Here is a 12,630-nt window from a genome sequence, read left to right as displayed (position 1 = left end):
CAAAACAGAAGAGATTCATAAATATGGAAAACAAACTGAGGGTTACTGGAGGGGTTGTGGGAGCAGGGATGGGCTAAGTGGGTAAGGGGCATTAAGGAATCTACTCCTGAAATCATTGTTTCACTATATGCTAACTAATTTGGATGTAAATTTTAAAAAATAAAATTTAAAAAAAAGAGAGGAAGAAGTAACTACAAAGAAACATTTTGTGGATAATGGAGAAATTTAAATATGGACTATATATTAGGTGATACTGAATCAGTATGAGATTTTTTTGCATGTGATAATGCATGGCTTTGTAGAAGACTGAAGAAGATACTTGCTTTGGTATTCAGCAACTTACCTTCAAAAGATTTGGCAAAAAAATGAAACAAAACCAAAATAGAACGTGAGAGGGAATGAAAGAATAGAGAGAATGGGGAAAATAGGACAAAAAAAAGCAAATGTGGTAAAAAGTTAGTAATTGGTGGATCGAGGTGAAAGGTATCATCATGTACATTGTGCCATGATTTCTATTTTTAAAAATAACTCTGAGACTTTCTAAAAGAAAAAGGAAAAAATTTCTAATTCCTTACCAGGCCTTGCAAGTATCACCGTCCAGCCAACCTCACTCCCTTCTTCTCTTTGTGCAGTAAGGGAATCTGCTCTGGGCACCTTAAACACACCAGGTTCTCTCTAGTATATATGAACCTTTGCATAGCTTGATCCCTGTATCCGATGTCTCTCCTCCCCATCATTGTGTGGCTCAGGGCTCTTCCTCTAGATTTCTCTGTAATGGTGTGTTCTTAGAGAAGACTTCCTGTCCACCTTATCTCAGTGGGCCCTCTTTTTTATTTGCATATTTGTCTGGGTTTTGTTGTTCCCCCGCTTCCTCAAATATAAACTCTATGAGTACAAAGAACTGTTTCAACTGGTCTCAGATATATCCTCAATGACAATGTAAATCCATGGTGATCAAATAAATATTTGTTGAACAGTGAATGAAGGCTGATGTGGCTGAGTTGAAGACCCTGGGGAGGGATAGCCAGAAGCAGGTTTGGTGGGAACGGGCCAAGGCTGGATCCTACAAGACGCAGTCAACAAAGTACTGATTTGGGTCCTTATTCTAAAAGCGATGAGAAGCAAGTAGACCGTTCTCGGCATGAGCACCATCCAATCCGATTTGCCTCTGTGTTTTGAAAAGGTTAATCTCCTGGAGCGGCAAACAGAGACAGCTAAAGAAGAGTCACTGAACCAGTTAGGAGACTTGCAGCCATCCCAGCAAGAGATGATAACGTGGACTTGGGACGTGGCAGAGCTGATACAGAAAACTGGAAGATTTCAGAGGTATTTTTTCCTGTACTTGCCATTTCGGCACCAGCCACTGCGTTTTCCCGTAAAAACAGAGCCAACTTCAGATTTAGTCCCAAGTCCAAATAATTCCATCTGTGCCCTTGAAGTGATCATTAGCATAAGAGGGAATTGTTAAGTTACATCAAGCTGATTTCCTTCCCTCGTCACAGCCTCTGCTGGTAAGAGCTACCAATCATAGCTAACTTTCCATGTGCCAGATAGTATTCCGAGCACTTTTATACTCAATCTTAACAATAACTGGGTGAGGTATTTCGTTGTTGTTACTATCCCCATTTAACAGGAGAGAAAACTGGGGCATGGAGCTATTAAAGAATAGTAAAGTTGTCGTAGAAGTTAACTTAAAGGTGTTAAGTTTAATTCAGGTACTATTTGTAAAGTACTTATAAAAGTGCCTGGCGTGTGTGAAATAGTCACTTTTTAAATATACATCAACAGTAAACAGTGGGGTTGGAATTGGAATCTGGGTAGTCTGGCAGTTAACCACTGTATTCTACTGCCTCTCAAAGCTTAGATCAACACCCCTGTAATTCTATTAAAAGAAGACCGAGTGCCTAGCTTCTGTGCAAAGCCACCTCCAAAAATACGACTAACATAGTTTTTCAATCCAGAAACTGAGTATGTATTGATTACAGAGGTTTGAATGACAGGTTTAACCAAAATTTGTCAAGCACATGCTATGCAGCAAATGTTGCTACCCTCAAGGAGCCTTCAGTCTAAAGCAAGGCCTTATCAGTCTGAGATTTCAAGAAAGATTTAATCTTTAATTTCTTAAGTCACCCAATGTGTGAATGCATTAATTTCTCTCCTGTGCATCTAGTGTGGTACTACTTTTGTACCATCTGATAAAATAGTCACACAAATAACATTTTATGCCCTGTGGTTTATGTGGGGAACCTCGTGCACAATTTCAAAACAAATATGACAAACGATATGATAGAAGTGTACAAAAAGTAGTAAGAGCAGAGCGAATACAGCTTTGGAGTAACAGCTCTGAAGTCAGACAGATTTGAGTTTCAATAGAAGCTCTGTTATTTATAGGAAGTGACCTCAGGAAGACTATTTCACTTCTTCAAGTCTCAAAGTTGTGAGGATTAAAATAGTGTCTGTGAGTTATTTAGTAAAATAGGTCTCATAATGGTAGTTATTTTTATTAAGCCTGCTTCTTCTTAAGTCACTAGAATATGAGCTCATGGGTATATGTCTTGGTCCACTATAGCCCTGACATCTATGACCGTGCCTTGCATGAAACAGCCACTCAAATATGTTTTGATTTAATAAATGTCATCTACCAGGGAAGATTTCTTTTTTTTTTAACAGATTTTTTTTTTAAGTTTATTTAGTTCAGACAGAGACAGTGTATACAAGCAGGGGAGGAGGAGAGAGAGGATTCCAAGCAGACTCAGTGCTATCAGCACAGAGCACAGCACGGGGCTTGAACCCATGAATCGTGAGGTCATGACCTGAGCCAAAATCAAGGGTAGGATGCTTAACCAACTGAACCACCCAGGTGCCCCAACAGGGGAAGATTTCTTCAAGTGCCATGTAGACTAAAATGAATGAGTGGGATTTGCAGTGAACCGCAGAGGGAAGCCATTTTAGGCAATGAAAACATGAGGCAACGAGAACAAAGACACGAGCACACAAAAGTTTACAAAAACTGTGAACACGTAGTTCAGTAGGACTGTGAGCGTCACTAACATGAATAACCATAGGAGGTGAAAAAACTCGTCTGGGCCTTGATCCTAAAGGGCCCTGTGTGATATGTTAAAGAGACGCAGAATTATATTCTGTGAGCCATAGGAGGTTGTAGAGACATGGAGGGAAAAGTGGAGGAAGAGAAGCAACAGGAAGGGCCAGGTCTATAACTTCTCAGTCTTTCTTACAGTGTGGGAGTCCAGAGATGAAGGATCGGGACATAGAAGTTTACTATGTAAGGTGCAGAGGTAACCAGTAGAGAAAGAAAGAATAACCATAAGACTCTTGAGCCAAATGTTTGTCATTGTAGGAAGTGAATAGTTAATATCTATAATTATTACAAGAAGAAATAACATTGGGAGCATATATATCTTTGATATACATCAAAGATATGTATGGTAATTACCAAAAGAAGTAAAAACAAATTGTAAGAGTGGCTGCCTCTGGGAAGCAGGACTGGAGTCGTAGAGCGAGGGAGGGCATTATAAATTCTTTAAATTTATAATAAACATTTTTTAAGGTCATATGTCAGAGGAAAGATGCATTCCTTTCTTAAGCACTTATTGTGTGTCAAGCTATATGGCCCCATCACCTCCTTAGTGAACGAGGCTCCCCACTTCTGAGCCTGCAGAGACAGTGCAGTTGGCCGTCTTTCCAGAACACACTGGACTAGTACTTGTCTGAGAGCTTCTGCACTTTTCCCTCTATCTGTTCTTTCCAAAGGTCTTGGCATGACTAACTCCTTCTCATTATTCAGCGCTCATCTCAAACATACCTTCCCCAGTGAGGCTATCTTGCCCACCCTACCTGAAGCTGCTCCCTTCACCCCACCCCCAACCAGTTACTTTCTACCACAGTGGCCTATTTTACTTTCTTTGTAGCACTTACAATAACTGAAATTACCTTATCTGTTGATGCTATGTCTTCCCCACCACAGTGTAAGCTTACGAGACAGGGATCTCATCCATCTTATTCACCACTATATCCCTAGTACCTCCAACAGTGCCTGGTAAATAGTAGCTGCTCAATAAATACTTGTTCAGTGAATGAATTCTTGCAGGTGTTCTATGTACCTCTAATGTCCTATAATGTCCCTGAAGACAATGATGGTGTAGCTTTTACTTTTTCTTTTTCTTTTTTCAGTATCCCTAGTACTCAGGCACAGGGCCTGGTTCAAAATATGAGCTATTATAAGTTTTCATTAGGTATTCAATAAAAGTTTATTATTTGAATGTATACATGAATTAATGCTGTGTACATTCTTATATGCCATTTCATTAATCTTAAGACCCTACTATTTGCTAATAAAAATATATACACATTTAACCAGGAATGGGTTTCCCACTGTCTAGACCCTTCCAAGTGCCAAAGCTGGGGCTTCTGCTTCTATTTCATCTTCAGCATCCTCTGGTGGTAAAGCAACTCACAGTGTTTTGAAAAGTGTGTCCTATTGGCAAGGGTGAAATCCACAGAGAGCAGCAGTTTAAGTGGGAGCCTAGCAAAATCTTAGGGCACAGGTGGGCATCCTTCACTTGGGTGATCCAAGAAGCCAAGTGCAAAGGCCTGCCAGTGATCACAACAGGACTTAAGGCTCCTCTACACAGAGTGGCACACTCACTCAAATGTTGGGGGTGGTCTGCAACAGCCAGCAACCATCTCTTCACATGAGCTCTCTCTTTTTAACTCTGTCCTTTTTTGGAAGTCAGTCAATTGGATATTAACTGTTTCCTTCTCTTTGTATCCCTAATCTAACAATCTCAGTCGTCTACGAGTCGATGCAGATAGATCTAACTACATGGAAGTGTGTGGCAAGAAAGAAAAGCTCAGCACTAACATTTCAAGACCTTTTGTTTCTGCTTATAACATAGCAAATAAGAAAAACCACAGCATTCCGTTGCCAAAATGGAATTACTTAAAACCAAAATGGCACTATTTATAGATCATATCTTGCATTGTTTTGAAAATAGCACAGGGCAGTGCTAGTGGACCTCACATACATATTCAACAATAATTATAGGCTTTCTGGTGCATTTATCTATGCCAAAAAGTTTTATTTTGATGAGCTATTTCAAGATTCTAGTTTCCTCAGGAGAAAGTAGGATCATGCCAATATGATCTTTTTATTATGGGAAATATTGTGCTTTTTAGATTTCAATTACTAGGGAAAATAATGATGGTATGAATAGTATGACTATTTTTGGTTAAGGGAAGCCATTACATTACCATAATTAATTGATAAATAATGAGACCAATTTCAATAAATTCCTTAAAAAATACAATCTTTGATATACATCAACAAGGCCTTAGTGATATTGGGAGGAAGGAGAGGGAGGGAAGAAGGAAAATGAGAAGGAAGAAGAAAAATGCATACTTATATAATTTTTGTTTTCAGTTATCTAAAGGAATATTTCTGAGCCTTTGGTCACAGAGGTATAGAATATTAGGGACATAAGGGGCCCAATGATCTGGTTCAAATTTTTCATTTTATATGGGGGGAAAAAACAACGTTCTGAAAAATTAAGTGACACACCCAAGCATTCATCATTAGTAAATGGCAGAGCCAGAATATGAATACACAGCACAAATAGCCAATTTTTTAAAATAGATATGCAAGAAAAAATACCAAGTTATAAATAATTAGTATAGTATGATCTCATGTTAGCAACTTCAAGACTAGCACACATTTTTTTTAAATACATGAATAAGCTCATCTTTTGCAATCAGAAAATTAGCATTGTTTCCTTTTTATTTCCAGAACTCCTGTTATTCCATTTCTCCCAGAATTTTACCCTAATATAAATTTACCCTAATGAAGGGTTTGTGTTCAAAAGGCTTTTATTAATACCTTATCGTGTCTCTCAAACAAAAATTCTTATACAGATTTTATTTTTTTTATTCCCTCTAAGTTAAAAACACACTTCTGTAGTTAACATGATTATTATCATCATCATCATCATTATTATTCAAGTAGTTAAAACAATATAAATACATTAAATATTTTTGGTAGTTACTAAACAGCTAAGTAGAATTTTTCAGAAATATACCTCTTATAAGGATTAATGGGGATTTATTTTTCCATTAGTTCATGTGCTCATGGAAGAATATTATATCTAAAATGGAAAAGAGTACCACTTCTATTGCTGCTTTTCATTTTTATATATGTAAGCATATAATTGCCTTGTACACAAAAATAATGTAGGAGTAGAAAGACTTTATGACAACATCACCAAATTGTTTAAACTTCTTTCAAATTACATGCCAAATACAAGACTGACTCATTATCTGAGATTATTTTTAAAGACTTATCACCTAACAGTTCAATTAGGTCCTATTTTAATTTTGTTGAAAGCTGTAAATTAGCTCTCTCTCTCTTTCTCAAAACTAAATAAACATCAAAAATTTTTTAATTATGTAAACCTTAAAAGAGTTTTATTATACGGACGTTAGAGTCTCAAACTTTGTTTTTTTTAATGTTTATTTTTTAGAGAGACAGAGCGTGAGTGGGGAAGGGGCAGACAGAGAGGGAGACATAGAATCCAAAGCAGGCTCCAGGCTCTGAGCTGTCAGTACAGAGCCTGATGCGGAGCTCAAACTCACAAACCGGGAGATCATGACCTGAGTTGAAGTCAGACGCTTAACCGAGTGAGCCCCTAGAGTCTCAAACTCTTAAACTACACCAAAAAGGCTTTATCAAAAATTAACAAGTGACTATTAATTGCATCTTTTACTCTTTTACTCGGCACCACTCATTTAAACCAATATACTCAGTAAAAATGGAAATATTTCAATGTCTGTGCAAATGCAAAATTTTTTATAAAATTTCTTTCATCATATGTTTGAAATATATTTATGTCAAAATCTTTAAGGTTTCATTTACTGAATGTATGGAAAAATGTCATATAACATAATTGACAAAGCCAGTCCTCACTGTCAGACTTATCAGTTTGTACGAACATTGTAAGATTTATTTTGTCGGAAAAAGTCTGATTTTATTTTTCAATTTAAATAACTGTCTTAACGTCTGTTTTAAGGAATAGTATCAAAAACACTGAGAAGTTATAGAATCTGTGTTGTATATTTCCAAAAGCAATCAATATTAAAATGATACAGGTCTAATATAATTAATTTTACATTAGTTAATTGAAACAAAGTAGTACATTTTTTATTCATCTGCAGTTTTGGCAATGTAGTATTTGGCTAAAACTAGAAGTTACTGATGAAGCAAGAGTCGGGGAATAGGTGTGATATTCTTTAGGAAACGTACAGATGTATAATTTGAACTCATATTAAATTTTTTAATATAATACAAAGCATGCTTAAAACTCAGAGGTAGTCATTAATTGCATTAGACATCACAACCAAACTTTTTTGTGTTTAATAGAAGATAAAGGTATATGCTAATTAGGGTAATTAAAGCTAGCTGCTGTAAAACAACAGCTCCAACTGGTTTATTCCTCATTCATTTCATACATAGCCCCGTTGTGAGTAGGGTGACTGTGCTGGGCAACTGCCTTGAAAATACTGGCTTGGTTCCTCTCAGTTGGTAATCTGCAGTATTGACCTCTGCGGACCCATCTGAAGGCAGAGAGTCCGCTTGAATAAGGGTGCCAGAAGGATTTAGAACTAGGCCTGCAAGTCGTGTACATTCCTGCTGCTCATATTCCTTTGGAAGGAGCCCAGTCTAACTGCAGGGGAGAATGAGAAACGCGGTTTTCCTACACACTGAGATTCCTACCGCTCAGGAAGAGGAAACCCAGTTGATGAGCAGATAGCCAATGTCTGTCACATAGCTAATAACTAATTGGTCCAGCAGCTGGCAAATTCAGGTGTTGTTATGGGGAGATGGTAAAAAATAATTCAGAGGATGAAATAAAATAGGAATTGAGTATAATCAGAATAAGTATCTCATGATCCAGTTTGATAAAATAGGTTTCACTACTTTATTGGCTGATATATAACTAATCTGAGAGAAACCTTGTAAAAATTTTATCTGTGAGTGCTACCCAATGTCTCTTTTAAAAATTGGTATTTCTAAAAAACATTTGTTACACTAAGAAATAATCAGCATTGCTACCACTACTGTTCAGGCTATTTGGTGATGCTTTTCTTTCCAGCTAATGACAAGTGCTAAGGTGGGCTTTTTTTTAAGCTCTTTGATTTGCTGTCATAGAACTCTCTCCCAAGAGCATTCTTTGATAGACTCCAAAAAAAGCCAGAGGCACAGTCATTTCACTGTCCATTCTAATTTAATTCAGAATATCCCAACACTACTGGCCAAAATACTCTGGTTCCAAAGCAACGCTTAACTCTTAATAGAAATCCATAGAAGAAAGACAAGCATCAGGTAGGTTTCTATGTGTTTTGGTTAATTGTTCAAGGAGGCTTCCCCAAAACCAGTCATTTGAATTGTTCTTTTGTTGGGCAACCAGGAGATGTTTACTCCTTGGAACAATGCACCATAAAGTAGGAGATTAAACTACAGTGAAGGGAGAAGTGAGAATGCAGAATGTTTGGTCAAGAAAAAGGAAAGAGTATGTTGAAGTAAGAAAAATAGGTAGGGCGTTATAGTCAAATAGATGGGTGGATTCCAAGCTCTGTCAGTTTGAAGTTTGTGACATTAGGCAAGGTCAACACACCTTTCTGAATCTGATGCTTCTTAAATGCCAGCTTCTCTCTGTGCCAGCCTGGCAGACAAAAACACCCATTAAATAGTAGTTATTATTACAATCTAACAGGAGAGACCAGTGTTGGAAAATAATAGGAGAGTGACGTAACCCCACCTAACGAATATGATCTCTTCCACTCCTAAGGGAGAGAATCCTCATTGGATTTTATACACTCTCGTATTTATCTAGTAGGTTGTATAAACTCTTCTGGGATGACAGGACCTGTGCTTTAACTCATTCCATAAACCCCTCCGCCCTAAGAACCATGCTTGTGCCTAACGGGAAAAGAGAGAAGGACTTGGGACCAAATCAAAAGTCTTCAGCCTTCTATAATACAGGCACCCCCCCCCCCTTTTTCAAAAGTTCATGTTTTGCACTTCACTTTTACAAAAGATCTATATTAGCACTGTTTTCACTAACCAAAAGAAATCCAGAAGTGGCTGAGTGGCTCAGTCAGATAAGTGACCAACCCTTGATTTCTGCTCAGGTCATGATCTCGGGGTTCAGGAGTTCGAGCCCTCAGTCTGACTCTGTGCCCCTTCCCTCTCCCCCACGTCCTCGTGCTCTCTCTCACTGTCTCTCAAAATAAATAAATAAACTTAAAAAGAAAAGAAAGGAAATCCAAAGAGGATTTTTGCTGTCATGAGAAAAAGCGAAAATAGTGTTCAGCTGTTTGGCAGTTAAGCCCTTACAGAAGCAGCACGAGCCCCGGCAACTAGAGTGGCGCCACCAAGCGCCTTCTTCAGAAACTACACTCAACATCTCATCGGCCGTAGCTTTGAACTGTTTGGGAGCATCTGTGCTTCATCTAGATTTATTCTGTACATTTGACAGCTATATCCTAAGGTATCAGAAAAGCCTAAGAGAGGTTATTTCTGGGGTCTGGGAACACTCAAAAAATTTTCCATATAAATTAATGGTAATTGTTTCTATGCTTTATGCCATTTGGCTTTCAAAAGATTTCATAGGAATGCTACTTTCAGATAGCAGGGGAAACCTGTATGTAGTTCGTATTAAATGTTTGATGAGGATATAAACAAATATGGGAATGATGGGAATGAGTAAGAAAAGCTGGCTATCCAAAAAGAACTTATAAAATAACACGTGACATAGGGCCCAACCCACAGAAGTCCTTCAAAATTCTCATGAATTCTGAGTTGAAAGAAATATATTAGTAGAGTGCCTAAAATATGTTTTAATTCTGAACTTGATTAACAATAATTCTGAGTCACAGTTGGGATATATAATTTGTAGAACAGTTAAAAAACAAACCAAAAACCTTTCAAATGAGTGGATATTTAAGGGAAATTTGTGGGAGTGTTTGGGATGTAATCGGAAATGAGTGGTTTTCTTTCATCTTTCCTGATTGCTCATTGTGGGGCAATAAGTAACTAGGCACATAAGTACCAAACAGATAATTTGGTACAAAAAGAAACATCTATATTCAATGACTATAAATTTAGCATTTGTAACCATTTCTTGCCAAGACATCCTCACATTATTCAGCATGGGGCTCAGTTATTGACTGTGCCAGTCAAACAGCCAAGAGTATCAAGTTCCTTTGCTAAAAATATTTCAACCCAAATCATCCTGGCAGACAATAATACCAGAACAAAAGTCCTTTGTCCAACAAAGTGACCAGATTTTAGAAGACTGAATAGAGGCAGAAAAGACAAAGCGTGGTTGCATTGCCTTGGGCAAGTTACTAATCGAGCCTCAGTCTTTTCATCATTAAAACGATATTTTTAATACAATTTCATAATCTGCACTCTGCAATTCCTAAGTAGGGTTAAAAAAAAAAAAAAAGGCAAGAACTCTCTGGAACCTGCAAGTATTTTTGTCAGCTTGGCACCGGGACTGTTTGGCAGCAGAGGTGGCCATGGACAGACTTGAAGCCTCAGTTATGTCTCAGCACTCATAGTTATCACACACACCCTCTGCTGTTTGCTGACACTCTGTGACTTAGGGATTCATTTTACTGTGAACATTCCCCAAAGCATTAAAGATACGGGTAACAGTGAGAAGAAAAGGAAGCCATCAGGCTTTATCAATAGCTCAGAAAATGGAAGATCGATGATGGTGTGTCTGTGAGACATGTTACTGAAGACTGTGCTGCGGAAACCACCACCTCTGACTTAAAGAAACAGAAAGGCGAGTTGTTGAAATTGTGTGATGACAGTCAACACCAGGAACTAGTGAAAAATAGAAACACACGGCCCAGGGCCAAAAATGAAGATCTTGCATGTGTGTTGATTGAATGCATCCAACAACAAAGAAGTAAAGTCACGCCACTGGCTGGCTTGTTGGTTGTGAAACAAGCTAGAATGTGCCATGGAGAACTAAACCTTGAAAGTGAGGATGAATATTCAGAAGGCTGGCTGCAGAAATTTAAAAAGTGTCGCGGTATCAAGCATCCTAAAATATGTGAAAAAGCTCCTACTGATTATGAAACCCTTGAAAATTGCATTGGTGGGTTTGCTAAGGTGACATCTGATGAAAACCTTAGCCCTGAACAAATGCACAATGCTGATGAAACAGCTCTGTACTGGCACTATGTTTCTAGAAAAACCTGAACAATGGCTCACAAAAGGGCACCAGCAGATTTCAAAGATGCCAAGCAAAAGTTGACTGTTGGGTGTGCTAATGCTGCAGGCACACACGAGACAAAATTGGCAGGGACTGGAAAAAGCCTGTATCCAAAATGTTTACAGGCTGTGTGCAGTCTACCTGTGCATTATTATGCAAACAGGAAAGCATGGGTAACAAGAGAAATCTTTTCTGATTGGTTCAGTAAGTACAAGCTCCCAGCAAGCAAGCTGGACTGCAAGACAATTGCAAAATTTTATTGTTCTTAGACAACCATTCTGCACTTCCCCTTCCTGAAATTCTTGTTGAAAGTAATGTTTTTGGCATTTACTATCCTCCCCCACCTCTAACATGACATCCAAAATACAGCCTTGTGACCAAGGAACCCTATGCCCTAGGAAGAGCTATCACTTTTTTTTTCGCCAGCACATTTGCTTCAGTTAACAAATGCCCGAAAATTCAATACTTAAAAAAAAAAATTTAGTCTTAAAGATGCCATCGACGCGTTGCTAATGCTTGGAATGATGTTGATAAGTCAACATTAACTAATGCTTGGCACAGGCTTTGGGCTCCAATGGTGTTTGAAAATGACCTGGCCAGTGAAGATTTTCAAGGATTCAGAGATTATGATGAGAAGATGTTATCAAAACTCATTACTTATGCCAAAAGTTTATCAGCCAGAAGTGTAAGTAAGTTGGAAGAAGCTGACATGGAAGAAATGCTGTACATTGAAAATGATGTATCTGTTGTGTGTTCTTTCAGTGATGAGAAATTGCTGAGATGGTGTTAAGTACAGGTCAGTGTGAAGACCGTAGTAATAATGATGATGACGTGAGTGTGGGCGAAAAAAGTCTGAAAATGTGTGATCGATTAATTGCTAGCCTTGAACAATGTGCATTTATCAGTGAGCAAGAGATCATGGCCGTTTATTCAATTAAAGAGAAACTGCTTAGACGGAAACCTATGTTAAGGAGACCAGTGAGAGTGGGGAAAGTCTTTAGAAAGGCCCTATGTGGTTAATGCCTCTTCATCACTTGAGAATCCCATTCCTGGCTCCTCATCAAACGTCCAGCTCCAACCTGGTTTCATAGGTAAGGATACCACCAGTGTAACCTCTTCTCCAAGATTCTCAAACAACTAGAAGTGATAAATATTTATTGTATGTGTTATCGGTTAATTTTCATAAATATAAATTTAAAATATTATTTAAAAGTATTTTTAAAATTTTTTAGTGTTTATTTATTTTTGAGAGAGCAAGAGAGAGAGAGAGAGAGAATGAGCAGGGGAGGGGCAGAGAGAGGAAGAAGCAGGCTCCAGGTTCTGAGCTGTC

At 38.0% G+C, this 12,630-nt stretch overlaps 1 protein-coding gene across 4 annotated transcripts in view; it reads left to right on the top strand.

Annotated features, from left to right (window-relative positions):
• PANK1 (pantothenate kinase 1) overlaps nt 1-12,630 on the top strand; it is a 101,751-nt gene that overhangs the window by 4,026 nt on the left and 85,095 nt on the right. For all 4 annotated transcript variants that reach the window (XM_023240708.2, XM_023240709.2, XM_019813530.3 and 1 more), the window contains exon 2: nt 1,184-1,326. The gene's annotated coding sequence lies outside the window, so the exon portion shown is untranslated. The remainder of the gene's footprint in view (nt 1-1,183; nt 1,327-12,630) is intronic.

The sequence above is a fragment of the Felis catus genome, chromosome D2 (assembly GCF_018350175.1).
Source record: "Felis catus isolate Fca126 chromosome D2, F.catus_Fca126_mat1.0, whole genome shotgun sequence".
Classification (NCBI taxonomy): domain Eukaryota; kingdom Metazoa; phylum Chordata; class Mammalia; order Carnivora; family Felidae; genus Felis; species Felis catus.
Note: the sequence above shows the minus strand (reverse complement) of the source record. Positions and strands in the feature narration are given on the sequence as shown.